Source organism: Nomascus leucogenys, unplaced genomic scaffold (assembly GCF_006542625.1).
Source record: "Nomascus leucogenys isolate Asia unplaced genomic scaffold, Asia_NLE_v1 000830F_84031_qpd_obj, whole genome shotgun sequence".
Taxonomy (NCBI): domain Eukaryota; kingdom Metazoa; phylum Chordata; class Mammalia; order Primates; family Hylobatidae; genus Nomascus; species Nomascus leucogenys.
This window is the reverse complement of record NW_022096663.1, coordinates 8,698-30,074: the sequence shown is the minus strand read 5'-3', so window position 1 is coordinate 30,074 and position 21,377 is coordinate 8,698. Positions and strand designations below refer to the sequence as shown.

At 39.5% G+C, this 21,377-nt stretch overlaps 2 pseudogenes; both read left to right on the top strand.

Moving 5' to 3' along the window:
* Window positions 1-6,075: 6,075 nt before the first annotated feature.
* Window positions 6,076-14,067, top strand: LOC115834011 (annotated as a pseudogene).
* Window positions 14,068-15,831: 1,764 nt separating this feature from the next.
* Window positions 15,832-21,036, top strand: LOC115834010 (annotated as a pseudogene).
* Window positions 21,037-21,377: the final 341 nt, after the last annotated feature.

Genomic DNA, 21,377 nt, shown 5'->3' with positions numbered 1-21,377 from the left:
ACCTCTTCTCTTCATAGTATTCATTTTATGTTTGAATTAGTAAGTGATCCATACAGATTCTTCAGCCATGCATCTAGGCCCCATCTTGAACTACCCTATGCTACCTTTTCTGCTACATCTCTAAGCACTGCCTCTCTCATCATATGTGTGTGAATCACATATGTGAACTAAGTGGAAATCCAATAGTACAATGGTTTATCTAGTATATAGTTTCCAGCACCCTCCAACCCAATTTACCTGCCTGAAATTCCAAGAAATTTTCTATTAATTTTTTTATGTAATGTAGTTTAATTTTATTTAGAAAATTAGAGAATATAGTTTTAAAACTTTTGACCTATATATACTGTTGACCCTTGAATAACACTGGTTGGAGCTATGTGAGTCACTTATAATTGGAGTTTCTTTCGCTTCTGCTACCCCTGTGACAGCAAGACCAACCCCTCCTCTTTCTCCTCTCTCTCTGATTACTCAACATGAAGATGATGAGGATGAAAACCCTTATAATGATCCACTTCCACTAATTAGATTTAGTATTCCATTAATGAATATTAAATAAATTTTTCTTTGATTTTCTTAATAACATTTTCTTTCCTTTAGATAACTTTAGTGTAAAAATACAGTATACATATAACATATAAAATATGCATTAATCAACTGTGAATATTATCATTAAGGCTTCTAGTCGACAGTAGGCTATTGATAGCTAAGTTTTGAGGAAGTCAAATGTTATACACTGATTTCTGACTACATGGGATCTCGGCACCCCGACCACCATGGTGTTCAAGGGTCAACTCTAAGTTTATTAAATATCATTCAAATAATCTGAGAATCTCTTTGTGAACAAAGACTTTATCTTTCTGTGAAACCGTGTTTATCTCATACAGTAATTATTGCATTTCATAGTGGTAGTGTATTTTATCATGCTTACTGATATTTTATATCATTTCCCAGGAAACAAAATTATTTTAGCTGAATATTTGGATATTAGCAAGAAATCCTAATAAAAAGTTTGCTCCCATGTTGAAATGATTAGATAGAACCCTTTTGCTATTTTTCTGCTGCTCACAGTAGCATAACAATTGACACCTTGGTTGTGCCCATTGCTCTGTCTGGTACACTGAAGCATATGCTCTCCATGGATTTCTGATAATATCGTGCATTAGATTAATATTTTTGAAATTAATAGCTATATATTTCTAAAGTGTCCAAGAACTGTCACAAAGTTCTATATTTTGTCACATTATTTTCATTTCTTGAATTATTTCTTGAGTAAAAGTCTCAAATTTGGAAAAGAAAGACTGCTTTGAAAAAGACTTGAGTTCTAAAATGATAATAGCAAGTATTTCAAAATAACCTCTTGCCAAAGAGAAGAGAAATTATTAAAGAAGTCGATATTCCCCAATGAGAACATATTATAATCATTAGAATCAATGATTAGAGTCAGGTGCGGTGACTCATACCTGTAATTCCAGCAATTTGGGTGGGTGAGACAAAACTCCTGAGGTCAGGAGTTTGAAATCAGTCTGGCTAACATGGTGAAATCCCATCTCTACTAAAAAACAACAACAAAAAAAGACAAACAAACAAACAAAAAACTGGCCAGGCATTGTGGCAGGCACCTGTAATCCCAGCTACTCAGGAGACTGAGGCAGGAGAACCCCTTGAGCCCAGGAGGTGGTCAGCCTGGACGACAGCAAGATTCCGTCTCAAAAAAAAAAAAAAAAAGATTATTAGAGATACAATATAAGAAGACACTTACAACAAAATACGAAGTAAGCAGAAAGAATGTCAAGTTGTATATATAATTTGATTAATTTTATTCAACAAATATAGGAAAAACTTAAAGGGAGTTAATCAGTTAGTATAAGCATTGCATAATCCACACTTCAGAGCGCCCCAGAAACTTGCCTTCTGGGCCACTTGTAAAGCTGTTTACAAAGAAATGTCATGCCAGACAGGCTCCACGTCAGATTTGGCAAAGGGCAGTATCAGGAGAAGCTCGTGGCTGCTCAGTTCTCCTGGCCACCATGAACTTCAGGAAGTGGGTGCTATAGCAGCTGCCTGAACTACACAATCTGGGCATTGGTGTATCCCTGTATGCCCTCCGGGCCAGACCACTGGAGGTGTCATTTCCAAAGCAGATTGGAAGCGCTTTTTTGGAATTTCTCTCCAATGCTTTCTACTCACAAAGATTGACGTCTTAACACGTGGCAAAGAAGAAAATATTTAAAGGGTCCAGATCTATTTATGTAAACAATGAAGAGTGAGTTTGTAGTGGAAAACCCAAAGTTGGATAAATGATGCATAATAATATATATTTGTTCATTTTCTGCTGTTGTACATTTGGAATGATTTTTGTATTTTGATTTTGTGAACATGTCTCCTAATGTAAATAGCCAATAGGTTCTCTTTCCGGACAGTATCTTCTGATAACTGGAATGTCTGGGTTATAAAATTGGTGGATCGTCAATTCTATTGAGCAATGCCACAGCGCTTCAAAGTAATTTTATTTATTTATATTTCCACTGACAAGGTAATCATGTTATACAAAATAATAGAAGTATGGATGATTGTGGCAAGTTAAAGAAATACAAGGAACTCACCCTTACTAGAATCCAAGGCATTTGTGGGAAGAAGAATTAATACACTGAGCACCAAATACATCAAGTACGTTTTGGAAGATATCGAGAGGAGTGTAACTACTTTCTTGTAGTTTACCAGAATCCCATAATAAGGTTAAGCAGGTAGGAATATAGGCACATTTCCATTTCAGAAAGCATTCTGGCCTAGATAGAATAGAAGGATATCAACCCAGGAAGAGAACAGAACTAATATTTTGTGTGTGTGTGTGTGTGTGTGTGACAGGGTCTCACTCTGTCACCCAGGCTAGAGTCAGTGGCACAATCCCTGCTCAATGCAACCTCTGCCTCCTGGGCTCGGGCAATCGTCCAGCCTAAGACTTAGCTGAGGTTACAGGCATGCACCCTCATGCCTGTCTAATTTTTGTATTTTTTGTGGAGATGGAGTTTCACGATGTTGCCTAGCCTGGTCTCAAACTTCTCAGCTTGACCAGTCAAGCCACCTCGGCCTCCCAAAGTGCTGGGATTACAGGCATGAGTCACCATGCCAGGCCCCACAATCTTTTCTCATGACAACTGCTGTCACTTAGACTTTACTATCAGAAAAGATAAGACTATCCTCATCCTTTGGGTTTCAGCTTAGGTGTCATTTCTTTTAGGAAGACTTTTAGGATGACTGTCCCTTCCTTTGTATCAACTACTAGACCATGAGCTCCTTAAGGACTTAGTCTTGGTTTTTTTTACAATTTTTTTTTTAAATTTTCCTTTAATTTTTGGGATACATGTGCAGAACGTGCAGGTTTGTTACAATTTTGGCTCCAATCTCTGCCAGTAAGGAGAGTCCATAGCAGACATTAATTTTGTGAGTAGTCAGAGTAGCGCACATAAGAGACCCTCTGAGACATTCTGTGCTTTGAAAAGAAGAGCTGCACTGCACACTAGGATTTCCACAATGCCTTTGTTATGGGGTTTGGCCGAGCATGCCCACAGGCTTTTTGTGATGTCATTGATAGAGGGTTGGACGGTATGGTAGATGTAGGACAGTGTGCATATTATTACTCAAAAAAATGGACCAAAGCCTGCACAATACTTGAAAGCTTTGTCAACTTTCAATCAATTCTGCCAGCATGCAAGTAGCGTCCCCCCAAAATATTGTATGTAATTTGGTGGCTTAGGAAGATACTTTGGCAACATATTTAACGTCACTGAAAGGAAAACAGTTTTCAGAGTCAGACTGCCTGGTTTCAAACCCTAGTTCTCCTACTTAATTAGAGTATGCCTACGGACAAATTATTAAAGTTTCTTGTTCTTATGTTTCTTAATCTTTAAATGAGTATAAAATATTATTTATCTTATGGGGTTGCTGTAACAATTAAGTAAGTTAGAACATGTGAAGCACTTAGAACAGTTTTTAGCACAGAATTGGTGATCAATAAATGTCTGATATTTTCACTTGAATGACAGAGTATTTTTTGGTTAGGTAAGGAAATACTGCCTTTTCTCTCTTACCTACCCTGCATGATAACACACTTGTAGTAAAATAGATAACTTTTTCGGCTTCTAGCACTAAAATGTGCAACTACTTTTTATTCTTTCGTATGCATCTCATAAGTTGCTTATTGTTTATTTCTGTCTAATACAGGGCGGTCTACAAAATGTAGAATCAAATTTTTACTGAGAAGTGAGAATACCAGAAAGTCTTTCTTCTCTACACTGAGGTAGATAATATGCAACATTTTAAGAAGTGTTTGAATCTGTTTTCAAAGAACAACATTTGTGGAAAAGTCTGCATATATATATCTATGATTACCTTTTCTTAACTTTATTGGATATATTTTTTGAAGCATAATGCTGATCAAATGACACTTCAGAAAACATACTAATTTGCAATGCCATGGACTGATTAAAAAGACAGCCACTTCATCTTTTTCTAGGATATGCTGGGTTTTATGAATTTTATAATTTTTTAAATGTCTCTTAATATGTAAATGGTGGCTTTTATATAGATTTCTACTTTTTCAACTTCTAGCAAGGTTTGTTAATTTTAAGTTTATAGAAATGACCTAAATCCCCAAACATTAGATAATTTATGAATACAACTATGTATAAACATTGGTGATTTATTAAATCATGGTAAAAGACAACAAAATCTGTTAGTATGGCAACCGTGTTACAAATAACTTTCATGCACTATTAAAGATAATTATGGACATAATTATTGTGTAAATAACAGCCAGGTGCCATGGCTCATGCCTGTAATCCCAGCACTTTGGGAGGCCGAGATGGGCGGATCACCTGAGGTCAGGAGTACGAGACCAGCCAGGCCAACTTGGTGAAACCTTATGTCTACTAAAAATACCAAAATTAGCAGGTCACGGTGGGAGACACCTGTAATCCCAGCTACTCGGGAGGCTGAGGCAGGAGAATCACTTGAACCTGGGAGGCAGAGGTTGCAGTCAGCCGAGATCCTGCCATTGCACTCCAGACTGGTTGACAGAGGGAGACAGCATGTCAAAAAAAAAAGTAATAATAATAATTATTATTGTGTAAATTAATTATTACATAATTTTAAAAATATGAATACATAACATTGTTATAGATAGTTATGTACATATATATGTAAAGTTTCAGTTTTGAAATTATTCAAAAAGGTGGATAAATAAAAGACTTTATTTTCATATAAATCCATCATTAGGAAATAGTCATAAAATAGTAAAAATAAGAAAAACAGCTAATTATATCAACCATTATATATACAATTCAGTGAAACACAATTAAGTTCCTTGTTATACTTTTTTAAACAAGAGAGTTACATAGCACAGATGTGTTGGTAATCCCAGTTAATGGTTTATCTTTGAACATATTCAGATAAATTACAGCTAGGCATTTAAGCAATTATAATTTTAAAACGGAGTGAGAAACAAAATTTTAAAGTTAGCATGTGGCTCTGTGCAGTGGCTCACACTTGTAATCCCAGCACCTTGGGAGGCCAAGGTAGGCAGATTACCTGAGATCAGGAGTTTGAGACCAGCCTGAGCAACAGGGTGAAACCCCGTCTCTACTAAAACTACAAAAATTAGTTGAGCATAATGGTGGGTGACTGTAATCCCAGCTACTTGGGAGGCTGAGGCAGGAGAATCTCTTGAACTCGAGAGGCAGAGGTTGCAGTGAGCTGAGACCAAGCCATTGCACTCCGGCCTTTGTGACAGAGTGAGATACCATCTCAAACAAACTAAAACAAAAACAAAACAAAACAAAAATTAGCTTGTGATAATATTTAGTGAAATAATTGTTATACTTAAAATATTTCTTTGAATACCCTGTGTTAAGTCAACTTTCTTGCATCTCATTCCAAACTTGTCTGTTGAGCTTTGAGCCCCCAAGTGTGGATTTCAATACTTCATAAACCTAATCAGCCAATTTACCGGTTTCTATGCAATCTAATCCACCTCAGGAAGTGGGTGTGGTCTTTCGAGGGCCCATACACTTTCAAAGGATGCTTGTCCAGAGATTTCTCTCCTTCAGTGAGGACCCACTGGATTTGTGGCTGCTAGGCTTTGGAGCACCAGGAGTTACTTCTAATCTGGATGTCTACAGAGCTTCTAGACTGAGACCATTCATAGTAGCCTTGTGAGTATAAAATGTGCAGCAAAACCATCATGCTCACTTTTACTCTTAAAAATACTTAAATTTACCTGGCAGCATGCTTGGGTCTTTTCTAAGCAAACAAATAACTGTCTTAGTGATTTTACGGAAAATCAATATAAAGTATCTTCAGTTTGTAAGATATGGTTTGTGTTCCCTTGCTATTTGATTCTTTTTGTGTGACTGTTTTCTGTATTGTTAGATTTTTCTTAAGTGTGAAAAGATATATTTCCATAGTTTCATGCAATGATAGAACCCATAAAATACCTAAAATGTTCACTAGAATGTCGGCATGTAGTAGTGGTTATAATGTACGCCAAAGTGAATGTTAAAAATGTTGAATTATTTTGAAAATTCTTGTTGCAAAGGTCTTATTTGCTGCCTCTTCAAAATTTGCAGTTTGCAGACTAGATTTGAAAGCTGTTGAAAATAGATTTAATCGGCCGGGCATGATGGCTCATGTTTGCAGCCTAGCACTTTGAGAAGCCAAGGCAGGCAGATCGATTGAGGTCTAGAGTTAGACACCAGCCTGGCCAACATGGTGAAACCCGGTCTCTGCTAAAATTACAAAAAAATTATCCTGGCATGGTCGTGGGCGCCTGTAATACCAGCTACTCGGGAGGCTGCAGCAGGAGAATTGCTTGAACCTGGGAGGTGGAGGTTGCAGTAAGCTGAGATCGCGCCACTGCACTCCAGCCTGGGTGACAGAGTGAGACTGCATCTCAACAACAACAACAAAAAAAAAAAAAAAAAAAAAGAAGAAAGAAAGAAAATAGATCAATAGATCTAACCAAGTGGCAAGGGCTCCCAAGAAGCTGCAACTTCCAAGTCACTAAGGGGAAAGGTGAATTGGCAGCCACGCTTCCGTTAACTGCATTTCTGGATTTTCTAGCGTAGAGTGGAAAACCTAATACATATCTTCATTTTTTTGTTATTTTAGAAGATAATTAATTGTTGATTAATTCTTGTTAATTATTATAGGTGAAATATTGGCTATTTCAGAATGTGAAAGTGTTCTCTCTAATCATCTGAATTGACTATGGGAAAAAACTTTCCTAATTAAAAATAATAGGTATTATTTACATTTAATGTATTGAAAGGAAGAGTTTTGATATTAAAGTTAAAAGGACAAATTTAATGATTGATAATTTTAGGAGTTGACAATCCACTCTGATTAATCAATCTTAGATAAAAGCTACTTTATTTATAATTGTCTGAGCATACTTCTTAGGTGAGTTTGGAGGCAGGGAGTATAGAATAATACCATAGATACTGAGTGTCTTTCATATATTATCATCATGGAATCATTGAGAGAGATAGAATGACAGAGACAGGATGACATTCAGAATGTGCTTCTTCATTAATTAGCTTATATAAGTGACTCAGAAATCATCCCAGCTTTTACCCTCTGCCCAGGCTTTAAGCTTGTCTAAGTAACTGGGAATGATTGAGAGCACAGCTTGTTTAACAAAAATGCCTGTTGTCTCATTTTCTCATTTGCATCACGGTTGTTCATATCCATAAGTTTCATACCCGTGAATTCAACTAATCTCAGATAAAAAATATTTACAGGGAGAAAAAAGCTGCTGTACTGATCATGCACTTTCTTTTTTTTTTTTTTTTTTTTTTTTTTTTTTTGAGACAGAGTCTCACTCTATTACCCATGCTGGAGTGCAGTGGTGCCATCTCGTCTCACTGCAACCTCTGCCTCCTGGGTTCAAGCTATTCTCCTGCCTCAGCCTCCCGAATAGCTGGGACTACAGGCAGGTGCCACCACACCCTGCTAATTTTTTGTATTTTTAGTAGAAACGGGGTTTCACCATGTTAGCCAGGATGGTCTCGATCTCCTGACATCGTGATCCGCCCACCTCGGCCTCCCAAAGTGCTGGGATTACAGGCATGAGTGACCGCGCCCTGCCAAACATGTACATATTTTTAATCTTCTTGCTGTTCCTAAACAGTATGGCATGACAAGTATTTATATAGCATTTACATTGTATTAGGCCTTCAAAGTAATCTAGACATAAAGTATTCAGGAGGATAGGTTTAGGTTACATACAAATCCCACACCATTTATTAATAAGAGACTTGAACATCTTAGGATCTTGGTATCTCAGGGAGTCCCGGACTGAATCTCCGATGACTATTGAGGGAAAACTTTATAAATTCAGCATGTTTGAATTTACTATGTCTCAGTTTGTACTGGAGCTAAATTATTAGACATATTGGACAGAGCTCAAGTAGACAAGGAAAATTGTCCGCCAGCCTTTTTTTCCTTTTCATCGGGGCAAATAAAAATAAGAGAAAGAAATTCTCACTTTTTTTTTTTAATTTTCAGAAACACGGATTCAGATGCCCTGCGAGTCTTCCAGAATGAGCTCATTTGCTGCATTTGCATGAAATACCTGATAGACCCGGTCACCATTGACTGTGGGCACAGCTTTTGCAGGCCCTGCCTCTGCCTCTGCTCAGAAGAAGGCACAGCACCAATTCACTGCCCTTTGTGCAGAAAAATCTCAGAGAAGCCCAACTTCAACACCAGTGTGGCACTCAAAAAGCTGGCTTCCCTAGCCAGACAGACCAGACCTCAGAACATCAACAGCTCAGACAATATCGGTGTGCTCCATGAGGAGACTAAGGAACTCTTCTGTGAGGCTTACAATAGATTGCTCTGTGGGCCCTGCTCTGAGTCACCAGAGCACATGGCTCACAGCCACAGCCCAATAGGATGGGCTGCTGAGGAATGCAGGGTACGTGATGCCTCTAAGGCAGTTTGAATTATGTAGAATCCCAAATAAGAATGATGAGGGCCTATGATAATGATGGTGATGAGAATGCAGATGGTGGAGGTGGTGATAATTCCATGTCAATCATGACACATAAATGTGTCCTTTCAATGTTGCTGACTAATTTGGCACTCTAATCATAGCTGCGTTGAGACTTCCCTAAAGGAGATTTACTTAGAAACATTGTTCAAACATATAGAATGGAGCTGTGGAGCAGGCGGCCAGCACCAAGAACACTTTCCAAAGTCAGGTTATATAAAAGCCAGTTTCTCAGAAAATTGATGATATTATCTGAAGGGTCCCTTAAAACTCTCTATTATGTTTCTATCACTTTTCACATCTAAATTATTAGAACCAAATGTGTTTAATTTGGAAAAATCTGACCACTCCACTCTAACTTAATTTATGTTTCTTTCAATTACAGTCTTTTTTTTTATTGATAAGGGGATGAAATCTACTATACTGTCTTCATTATTGCTAAGCTTCTTGCTTTTTTTTTTTATTATGCTTTAGGTTTTAGGGTACATGTGCACAATGTGCATGTTTGTTACATATGTATCCATGTGCCATGTTGATTTCCTGCACCCATTAATGGGTGCAGCTTCTTGCTTCTTTTGCAGGAGAAACTTATAAAGGAAATGAACTATTTATGGAAAATCAATCAAGAGACACGAAACAATCTAAATCAGGAAACTAGCAAATTTCATTCGTTAGAGGTAAGAATGAAAATGCTTTCTTTGTTTTTATGCAAATAAACACAATGTTAGCTTTTAATTTTTAGCTAAATTCAAACTACCATTGAAAGATAGTGATTTCTTCCCAAGAAAATGTAGTGATTTCAATTGATATAATAGGAGTTGCAAACAGAGAAGCCCACACAAGCTAGCCAAATTAATTCTAGTATATTGGATAAACAGAATGATGTGTATTCTAGTTCAAATTTGAAGGTTGGTATAAACCTTTTCAGACACTGCAGATGAGACAACATTTCACTAAGATTGGGTGTGAGGAAGGTGAAAGAAATAGAATAGTATATAGAGTAAAAATGTGGTACAAGTAAAAAAAAACTGCATAATATGGTGTATGGCTAAACCTTTTTTAACATGTAGGTGAATCAGACATGGAAAAATCCTAAAAGAGAGATTAATAGAGGAAATAATTGACTCAGTAACAAATGTGTAGAAGCGTCACAGTGACAGAAACCAGGAGTCTTTATAAAGGTTTGATTTAAAAAGGGAGAGAGAATATGAACATTGAAAAAGATGGACAGAAGAAGATAGCAAATGTTCAAGACTCCTTGCAAGAGTGAGGCAGAAAGTTTCTAAGTTGCTTGATTACACCCAGCATATAATTATTTGAAGTTTTCTATTGAGAGTGAGAACATGTAATCCTTTTAACCAAACGTCTCTGCAGAACTATGTGTTATTAAGGAAGAGGATAATCAGTATTCAATATCAAAAGATGCATATATTTCTCGAAGAGGAGGAGCAACTGCAATTGCAGGCACTGGAAAGAGAAGCAAAAGAGCTTTTCCAACAACTACAAGACAGTCAAGTGAGAATGACCCAACATTTAGAAGGGATGAAAGACATGTACGGAGAGCTGTGGGAGACATGCTGCATGCCTGACTTGGAGCTGCTCCAGGTGAAGAGGGAGGGTCCATCCTCAGAGACAGGAAGCCTTTGCTGGACAGTGCTGCCAGGACATGCAAATATCACCTGCATATGTCACTGCTCTAAGCTAAGTGACACATGCTGTCTGACTTCCACCATTACATTTCTCCATTCACTTATTACTGCATACTTTGATAATCTTTGGGAAATTTTTGCCATTTTAGCTGATAACATATAACAAAGTTCTCTTCAATATAATTTGGAGTACTATCCACACAGAGAGATCATCCAAAATCATTAGAACTCTAGGCCAGGGGAAGGTTAGTAATATTCCATTTACATGCCCTAGTTCCTCCTCACTCTGATCTCCCAGACAGCAGTGATTTGCTGAAGACATTGAGGGGTTTCCCCTTGCCTGGGCAAGATTTCTCAAAGCTGCTCATCAGTGTCCATGTACTGTTTCTCATATGGTTCTCTGTTTTGTTTTAATAGTTGTCATATGGGGTCAGAGCTTTCCTTGGAAATAAGATTAGGAAATTAATGACACTGGAAACCTAGATATCTTTGCTTTACTCCACCATCTCTTGCTGAGCTCCTTTCTTCTTAATGCCCACTGATGAAGCTTTTTATTGTTTAGTTGAGGTTCTGTTATTAATGTAGTCTTGAATGATTCCTTAGCAGGAAATAAAAAAGATATACATTATTAAAACACTAAAACAAAGAAACAAGAGTATGAGAAAAGATGCAGAAGGAAAAATCTCTCATAATTAACATTATCTTTTGTTTTTTTGCCGGATGTGGGAAATGTATCAGCAAGGTGAGTTTACACTAAAAACAAGGCTATTTGGGAAAAGTTTGTTCTCTTGTGAATGAAGGGGATGTATACATTTTGAGTACTAACATCGTTGTCAGGGGCTATTTCCAATTTTGTTTCAAAAGAGGGCCTGAGGTCTTCTTCTCTTTGGTCTGGAAAGTTTTCATCTTAAAATTTGTATGAATTAAAATATACATAAAAACAATTTGCCATTAGGAAGTTTGTTCTCCCATTTCATCCATCCTGACCAGCCATACCCCACAGATCTTAATACAAAATTACTCTGAGGAATCATAGAGGAGTCTTCTACTCTAGAGGGGTCAGAGGTTAAAAAACAAAAAAAAGACAGAAGGAGGAGAGAGATTCCCTAAGGATGGGCTGAGGAGGGATGTTTTGGTCCTAAAAGCCTCAGTGACCCGGGCCTGCTCCATCACCGTACACCCAGTTCTAGGAAGGACCTCAGGAAAATGGTTACCTCGGGACCCTCAGCAGCAGGGTTCTCAGGCTGGAGTTAGACTCCTTTGATTTGCACAAAAGATTAAAGCCTTTTGTCTCAGTGAACATTCTCTGTCAGACACTGACTAGCATTCGTGACAACTGCAGCCTGAGGTCCCAAAGCTTTTTGTCTGAGATTTCTGCTCTCTGAAATATTCCCAAGATTTCTGCCTACCCTCAGGGGGTGTGATGGGCAGAGGGAGGCAATGACTTTTAATGATTTTAGAAGTTGTATAATGTCTGAGAATAATATATCTGGGGAAATTGGGTTTTTATGGAAGTAAAATTTAGAAAAAGTAACATCCTTATGGACCCTAGAGTGTGGAATAAAATGTACAACCAGTTAACCAAAACGGGCAGAATTCTGAGGAAACATCTTTTATGAAAATGTGATACCTTTGTATGACTGTGTGATTAACTCTGGGCCTGGAACAATAGCTGAGGCCATTTTTTTGCAGGACTGATTTTGCACAGATGCAAAAGCCCCAGCCAGTGAACCCAGAGCTCACTTCATGGAGCATAACTGGAGTCCTAGACATGCTCAACAACTTCAGAGGTAAGAGCCAGCTGCTTGGCAGTCCAGCCTCAAATTATTTCCTTATTGGGTCCCTTGGTTGAGGCTTTTCCCATTTAAGTTTTATTAGTTTTGACATGTAGGTAATACATACTTTTCCAAGACATGTGCATCTTCTCTACCTGCATAGTATTACAATGATCGAAACTCAATTTCCTGACTTACAGTTTGATGAAAATGTAAAGATACACACTTTATATGCAGAATAAGAGGACAAAGAATATTCAGATCATGTAGTTATGAAGACACTAGTTCTCATGGTGGCATCAGTATTTTGTGTTTATTCAATTTAATTCAATTTTGATGGCTTAGATTTGGCATAATGGTTTTTAATTGTTTCCATTCTATGTGCATTTACATGCATTCTACAAGTTACCACAAAATCAGAACATTTTGATCAACAAAGAAAATGACTAAAATATCCATAATCAGGACAATTCTAATGCCATCAGATACATCTCGTAACAAGTGAAAAGTGAGGGATCTGTGAACGAGACTTAACCCTGTTAGGCTCATTCTAGAGAGCAGGTCTAAGTAGCAGAGGGCAGGAACCCAGAGTAGATTGAATCAGGAGCTAAACAGATAATGTAAAGCCAGAGTATTCTTTTCAGAAACTTATAAATTTTACATGTGTTAATTTCTACCAAATTTTATATGTGTGAGACTATAAGAGGCATTACTTACATTCCAATAAATTCTCACATCACAGCAAATTGATGTCTACCTGTTGATGATCTTAAAGACAAATAATACAAGAAGATTTTTCTATTGAAGAAAGAAAACATTTTAGATATGTCCTGAAACAAAATATGCAGAGACAGACATTAAATCATTACTTTGCCCAGTGAGATGGTCACGTTTTTTCTCTATTATTTAAGGAATAATACATAATTGTATGTGCTGTAGAGGTGTAATAACTTTTCATCTTCATGGATGCATGGGGCTGAACTCTCTTGGCTTCCTTTTTTTTGTATTTTCTGGGAAGAAGAGCAAATGAAGTGAATAATTGGGCCACAGAGCCTCTGTCCCTCATAGCACTGACTAATATAATATTTTTTCCTTGTCAGTGGATAATGCTCTGAGCACAGAAATGATTCCTTGCTATATAAGCCTTTCTGAGGATGTGAGATATGTGATATTTGGAGATGACCATCTCAGTGCTCCCATGGATCCCCAGAGAGTGGAGAGCTTTGCTGTGTGGGGAGCACAAGCATTCACCTCCCACAGGCATTTCTGGGAGGTGGATGTGACCCTCTCCTCCAACTGGATTCTGGGAGTCTGTAGAGATTTCAGGACTGCAGATGCCAATATCGTTATTGATTCTGATGAAACATTTTTTTAAATTTCCTCAAAAAGGAGCAACCACTGTAGTCTCTCCACCGACTCTCCACCTTTAATTCAGTATGTGCAAAGGCCTCTGGGTCGGGTTGGGGTGTTTCTGGATTATGATAATGGATCTGTGAGGTTTTTTGATGTTTCTAAAGGTTCTCTTATCTATGGTTTTCTTCCTTCCTCCTTCTCTTCCCCTCTGAGGCCTTTCTTTTGCTTTGGTTGTACATGAAAAGTTGGTTTCATGATGATTTATTGTGACGTCCCATATATGAGGCAAATAGTGTCCTAAGACCCTAAGTGTGAGAGCCTGTGAGCTCATTGTAACTTCATGGAATGTAATTACTTTATGGTTATAAATGGGATAACCACCTTGAATCTGTACATTTGTTAATTAAGTTATTTTAATTAATAAATTATTGTGGAATCTTTACTAGAACATCAATAATTTCTTTTGTACTAGTTTTTTTGAGATTAATTCACTTACCGTGCAAGTCATGTTCTAATGTATTTAATTCAGAGATTGTTAGTATATCACACTTGTGCAGGCATCAGAGCTCTCTACTGCCTGTGCACTTTTATCACTTCCAGAAGAATCCCCATACACATTAACACTTATTCTCCATTCACCCTCCCCTATTCCTTGACAGCACTTAATCTACTTTTTATGTTTTTGCATTCAGGTAAATAAAATCATACAATGTAAGTTCTTTTTTTAATCTGATTCCTTTTTCAGAGAGTATGTTTTCAGTTTGTACACACTGTAAATCATTTGTCTTAGTTGTATATTTGAACCAGCCTGGGGTAGAATAATGAAGTGGTGGATATCTTATCTTACAAAGAATAAAAAGCTGCTTATTTTCTTTTTAAGTCTGAGCAAGTTAAGTTGACCTCACAGACTTTATTGTTTCTCAACATCCTAGTTATTAATCACATTTCAGCTCATACAACAGTTTTTCAGTGCCGGGTTGCTCTGCTATTACATCTTCTCTGAATATATTATATCAGATTATAATATTCAGAAAACTTTGTACTTATTACTCGCAGATTGAAAATTCCAAGGGGGCAATGGCAGTATTTGTCTTCTTTGCTAATATATTACAATTATTCAATGCAATTTTTAGAATAGATCACACAGTAAATAAGAATGGTAAATGGATAAGTAGAGGAGTTAATATGTATAAATATTATTCTAACATTAAGAAACTTTTCCAAAATATAAGTAACAAAATAGGATAGAACATACTAATGAATATCTATCAAAAGATAAGAAATAAATTGATTTTCAGATTCATATCAAAGATAACACTATTATGTTAGGGTTTAAAATAATTGCAGCATAATTTTGCAGGGTTGATTTCAATTGTCTTAGGTTTTTTAATAGAAATAATCGAAAGAGGAAGCTTCCTATATAAGATGATGGGGAACAGGAACAGACTTAGAATAATGGAGGCTGTCCTTATTTAAACTGACATATAAATTTAATTACTTACTAAGCATAAAGTGGTATAAACCTCCTTATGCAGTACAAAGAACAAACTTTGTTTACATTTTAAATAAGAATCCAGGTGATACAGAATGGAAAATTCTATAAAAGAATGTAATAGCTACGTCTCCTAGCGCACCGGCTTATGTGCTCTAACAAAGACCACGAATTTGAAATGATTCAGAAGGTGCATTTCTCTCACATGTTTGTACCAATATAGGAGTTGGTCAAGAAGAAGACTGACATCTTCAACAAGTGAATTTTACCTCTTTGTGCAGGAAACTTCCATTTATTGCCATGTCCCATGCAGCAGGAAAGCCAGAAGAAAAGTAGGAGGGACAAGAGTATTTGGCTGTGAAGAAATTACCAGGTGTTTCTCACAATGCTTTTATTCCTGTCCTATAGGTTCAAAATTAGGCAGATGGGACACTAAGTGGTAATGTATCTGGGAATGCTGTTTACACTCTAAACCATATTTATTCTTATCATTTGATTCAGAAAACAAATTAAATGACTGGCACAACTGAAATTCACCCAAGAGATTTGTTCAATGAAACAAAGCTGAACCTCAACCAAATAGATAAGCTGCTGCCTAAGGTTAGCACCAGTTGTTAGTGATTCAAGAGTGAGTAAACCCTGCTTTTTACCACTGTCGAGGTGTCCAGTGTCATCCTTTTTAGAGCCTGGCTAGTTGAGGGTTATGTGGCAAGAAACATCTTATTTATATTTTAGTCCCTTAAATGAACGATTTTGATAGGAATGATTCTCCAAATTTTGAAGATAATTATCAGAAAGATTCTCTTATTCCTTCACTGTATATCACGTAGACTATAATAAACTGTCTCTCTTCTGTCTCCACATATTTCATGCAGAACATTAGGAGTTAGCAGAGAGAAAGCCTATCACCAGCTTCTTTTGGACTCGCTGCCTTTTTCCAAGTGATCTGAGCTGATAAAATTATTCACCTCAGGGCTCCAACCCAGCACTCCTTTTTGATTTTCACCTATGTTTTGTGAGCTTTTCTGTTGATGCTAAAACTCTATGCAAAGCCTCATAATTTAATTACATTATTTGTTGTTAGATTTCAAGGAAAAATTTATTCCTGACATTCTTCTAATTTAGCTCACATTCACTTTGGCAGGAAGACAGAATTAGCTACTTCACCATCACTTAGTATTTGACTCTGATTTTGGAAGATGAAAAAGTTTTTGTGTCTATTTACCATATTTTCTTAGCCATTTAACCAAGATAATCTTATTCTGTTGATTCTCCTAGAGATACTTAATTTATTTATTCTCTTCACCTGTCAGAATTTATGTTAGAATATCACCAAGACTTACTTACAATCGAAATAAGTCTAAGAGAGACCACTAAGAACATTGTCAATCATTAATACAGAAATCTTGAACTTCCTGAGATTTTTATCTCTCAAAGAAGTTATTTATGAATAGCCTGGTTATAGTTTCTTTTAATACAAGAATTGTCACTCTTCGATAGTACAAAAAGTAAAAATTGATAAAGAGGATAACTTGGAAAAAATTAATCTAACAAAAGTGAGACACATTCTTGACTAGCACTTTATTTCTGTACTAAATTTAGGAGACATGTAAATGGCAGGTTTCCTAAGTGAAATAAGACAGACGCACAGACAAAAATACTTCATGGTCCCACTCATATTTGAAATCGATTTTGAAAAGTTCAATACATTAAAAACGGTGGTTACATTCATGGGAAGAAAATAGGTAAATGAAGGGTAACAGTGGTAAAGGTGCCATAATGTAGAATAAATGAATCTGATGTACAACCTGTAGGTATATTAGATAATCTTGTATTGTTTTTGGGAAATATTCTGAGAGACTAGATTTTTGGTGTTCTTATCATAAAAAAGAAGCACAGCTAAGTGGTATGATCGATTTGTTAATTTTCTTCATTATAGTAATCATTTCCTTATGCACATGTATCTCAAAACGGCATATTGTGCACCTTGAAAATATAAAATAAAACAAATTAAAACAGAAAGATAATTTTGTTCTTGCATCTAAGCTGAAAATAAGTGAAGACTGGGTCAGTAATAACAACGCTTTGCTGAATTAAGAGAATTCTAATAAAATGTTCTTAGTTGGGAAGCTATCTGTATTAAATAAAATTGATCTAAAGCTGGTTACAGGGGCCATACATATAATCCCAGTGCTGTGGGAGGCCAAGGCAGAAAAATCACTGGAGGCCAGGAGTTTGAGATAAGCCTGTGCAACATAGTAAGACCTTATCTCTACCAGAAAATAAACAGAAAATTAGCCTTGAGTGTTGATGCGCACCTGTTGTCCCAGCTTCTCAGGAGGCTGAGTTGGGAGGATTGCTTGAGTCCAGGAGTATAAAACTGCTGTGAGTTCTGATTGCGCCATTGCACTCCAGCCTGAGTGACAGAGTAAGAACTTGTCTCAAAAACAGCAACTAATTATTATTTGTAGCCATTTTACCTGAAAGGTATAATTCTTTCTTCTACAATTAAATCCGCATATGTCTAGGCCAGCTATATCAGGTAGAGCTTGTCCTCTAGTGCTTATATCTATAAAACAAGTAGGACAATTATAAGGAGGCTCTAAGCAAAACAATTTTTTTCTCATTCTGGACTTTGAGGTCTTAATTCTTTAGACTAATTTTCTGTCTCAATAGTGGATATCACCCTGAAACTTAATTTGTCCAAACACCTCACATAACCTGACATTTTACAAAACATATAGTTCATAGAGTCAATACGTTCTTATGCCTTAAAAGTCTCCAGGCATTGAAGGATACTACCATGTGGAAACTCAGGCCTTCTACTGCATTACTGAAGGAGCACATTTGAGACTCACAGCACTGGTTGCAGGAGTCTGTTAACAGGTCTGGACAATGAGTAATGTCAGTCTAGATAATTCTGAGGAAGGCTTTCTGCCTTGTTATAAGGAGGATAATCACTGGAGACTCTAGACAAGTTCCCGGTCATCATTCCAGCATTTAGTTGCTGTTTTTGCAATCCCAGCACTTTGGGAGGCCTAGGCAGCTGGATCACTTGAGGTCAAGAGTTCAAGACTGGCCTGTTCAACATGGTAAAACGTTGTCTCTACTTAAAATACAAAATTAGCAGGGGGCGGGGGGCGGGGAATATGCATTAGAAGGGAAGGAGAACATACGTAACATGCCATTGGAAGGTGAAATTCCTAATATTTGAGAATATTGTTGAGAACTATGTTTAATTCTCAGTATAGAAAGATGTACCCTTTGAATGACATTAAAAATTCACTAGAAGAGTGAAGAATAATAGTTAAAATGTCACATAAGTAACAACAGTCTCAAAACAAAGTGTTCTAAAAGGTTAAAGTACGTATATGAGGTAGAGGAGAGAATAAATAATAGTTAATTAATTAGACTTTATTATGTGAAAAGACTTTTCTAAAATTCTTCTATAATAATTGAAGATATAAATGACAATAATTAAAGTATACAAAAAATAAAAGCATTAAAATAGTGAAACATTTAATAAAGGGTAAAGTTGAAAATTATTTAATTTTTAATCTCAAAAATCAGAAAGTGATTTTATCAATGTCCTAAAAATTAAAATAAAAACAAACAATAATGTAAAAGAAGTGAGGTTTCCGCCGGGCTGGGGGCGGAGCTAGGGCTTCCCTGGGGACACAGAAGCAAGAAGCAGGGACCTTGGCGCCCACCAGGCTTTCCGGGCCAGAGCCTTCGCCAGCCACCCACGCCTCCCCCCCCTCCCGCCCACGCCTCCGGCCGCCTGTGTGGTGCTGCTGGCTGGGACCCAGCCGCAGGGTGGCGGGGCGCGCTGCATGACCCCGCCACCGCTGTCCCCACTCCTAGGAACACAGGTCTAGGAGGACCGCGCTGACTACAAAGAGTTCCAGGACTTCTCCTGTCTGCCCCACACCCGCAGCATCGCCTGGGACGATTCCTTCTACCCTTTCCAGGACCAGGAGGAGCACGGCGTCCAGGGCGTGGAGAGCGTCCTGGAGGAGGGCGTCCTGGAGCAGTGGGGCTGCTGCAGACTCTGGTGTTGCGGGCGCTGAGCTTTGAGAAGGCACAGGAGACTGACCACAATGGCTAGACTGGCCTTAATGTCTCCTGCTACCACAGCTTTGTGGATATACCGTGGTGGCCTTAGCTGAGTGCCCCCAAATTGACGTCAACTGGCAGGGCAGGGAAGGGAACGCAACCCTAATCATAGCTGCACAGGCATGAGCTGCCCCTGGCCCCATGGGCACAGTTGCCTTAGACACTGGCTCTCAGCCTTGCACTTCCTGCCTCAGCATCACCTGGACTGGTTCATTTGAGCTTTAACACAGATCTGGTGGAAACACAGACTGCCAGGCCCTGCCCCTGGAGTCTTTCTTTGAATAGGCCTGGGTGGGGCCCAAGAATGAGCAGAAGAACAGGTTTCCTGGTGAGGCTGATGCCACTGGCCCAGGGATCCGACGTTGAGGACGGAGGGCTTTGAGGTTTTCATGGCTGATGATGGCCAGGAACCTTTCACAGTAGGCATTGAAGAACAGCAGAGTCCCAGACCCCAGGAAAGATGTCTCAGAGGGACATAGAGGCATCACGCAATTAAAGTGAAAATGAAGAAAGGAGCTGAGGATCTGTTTCATGACTTTCCTGCGCTGTTTTACTAAAGAGGCTGTTCTGGCCCAGTCAGGGCACGCTATCACCACCAACTACTTGTTGAACTATGTCCTGGGTCTTGACCTTGAAGGATGCATGCACCAGGGTGGAAAGCCGCCATGCAGGGTCGAACCCATCGCATCGGAGCCCTGAGCTAGCAGGGGCAGGTGTCCACGCGAGGGCCCCGCCGTGGGATGTCGCCAGAGGTGTGGCCACTTACACGTCTGCCTCATGCAGAGGCTCCTGGAGGGCCCCTGCCAGGAGCGGTTGGGGGAAAATTACCAGCTTGAGTTGCCTCCGCTCCAGGGCACAAGCCTGCAGAGGCTCAGGGACTGCGAGCTGTCCGCGCTGACGCTGCGCTCCGTGCGTGGCCCGGAGGACCGGGGCGCCCTGGACCACATGGTCAGGATGACCACCAGCCTCTAACAGCCCCGCCGTGGCCATCGCGTGCCAGACCTTGTGCCCCGAGTGCTCCCTGTGCGTGGGGAAGAGGCGGCTGGCGATGCAGGAAATCCTGGTGGCTCAGGAAATTCTGGCGGCGCGGCGGGGGATGGGGAGGCAGGCGCAGGAGGCGGTGAAGCCGAGGGCACAGAGCAGCACAAGCGGCCCTGACCAGTGGCCGCGGGCTCCTGGGAGGGCTCCCCAAGAGCCGGCCTCCCACCTGCCCTGCTGCCGGGGTCCTGGGGCTCTGCCGACCCCGCCCGGCGGAAGGCCAGCCTCCTGCCCCTGAGCGCCTGCGGCGGAGCAGCTTGAGGTCGGGCATGGTGCCTGGGGTCCGCCTCAGCAAGGCGCCCGCGCCCACCTTCCAGCCCCAGAGGCCGGCGCGGAAGGGCAGCACCAAGGTCATGGCCACCTGCGGATACCCAAGTGGCCTTACAAGGTGGCCAAGGAGGAGAAACCGGAGGCTGAGGACGCCGAGAAGAAGCACCAGGCCAAGGTGCAGTAGAAGCGCCCGCCGCCCTGGAAGAAGAGGACGTGAGAATCCGCGGGCGCTTGACACGGGGTTCGAGGACAGGGTGAGGCGGCGGGGCTGGGCACCATGGCAGCTACGGGGACCACCAGGCGGCGGGCGTTTCCACGCTGTCTTTCTAGGATGCTCCCAGGAAGGGGCTGGGGGAGCCACATCGATTCGCCTGACACCAGCCACCCTAGCCATCAGTACACGTAGTGGGCATGTTGCCTAAAAGGCTCCCTTTAGAGAACCTCAATTAAGATTTGTTTAAAGATCAATTTATGAGGCCGGGCGTGGTGGCTCATGCCTGTAATCCCAGCACTTTGGGAGGCCGAGGCTGGCGGATCACCTGAGGTTGGGAGTCTGAGAGTAGCCTGACCAACATGGAGAAACCCCGTCTCTACCAAAAATACAAAATTAGCCGAGCATGGTGGCACATGCCTGT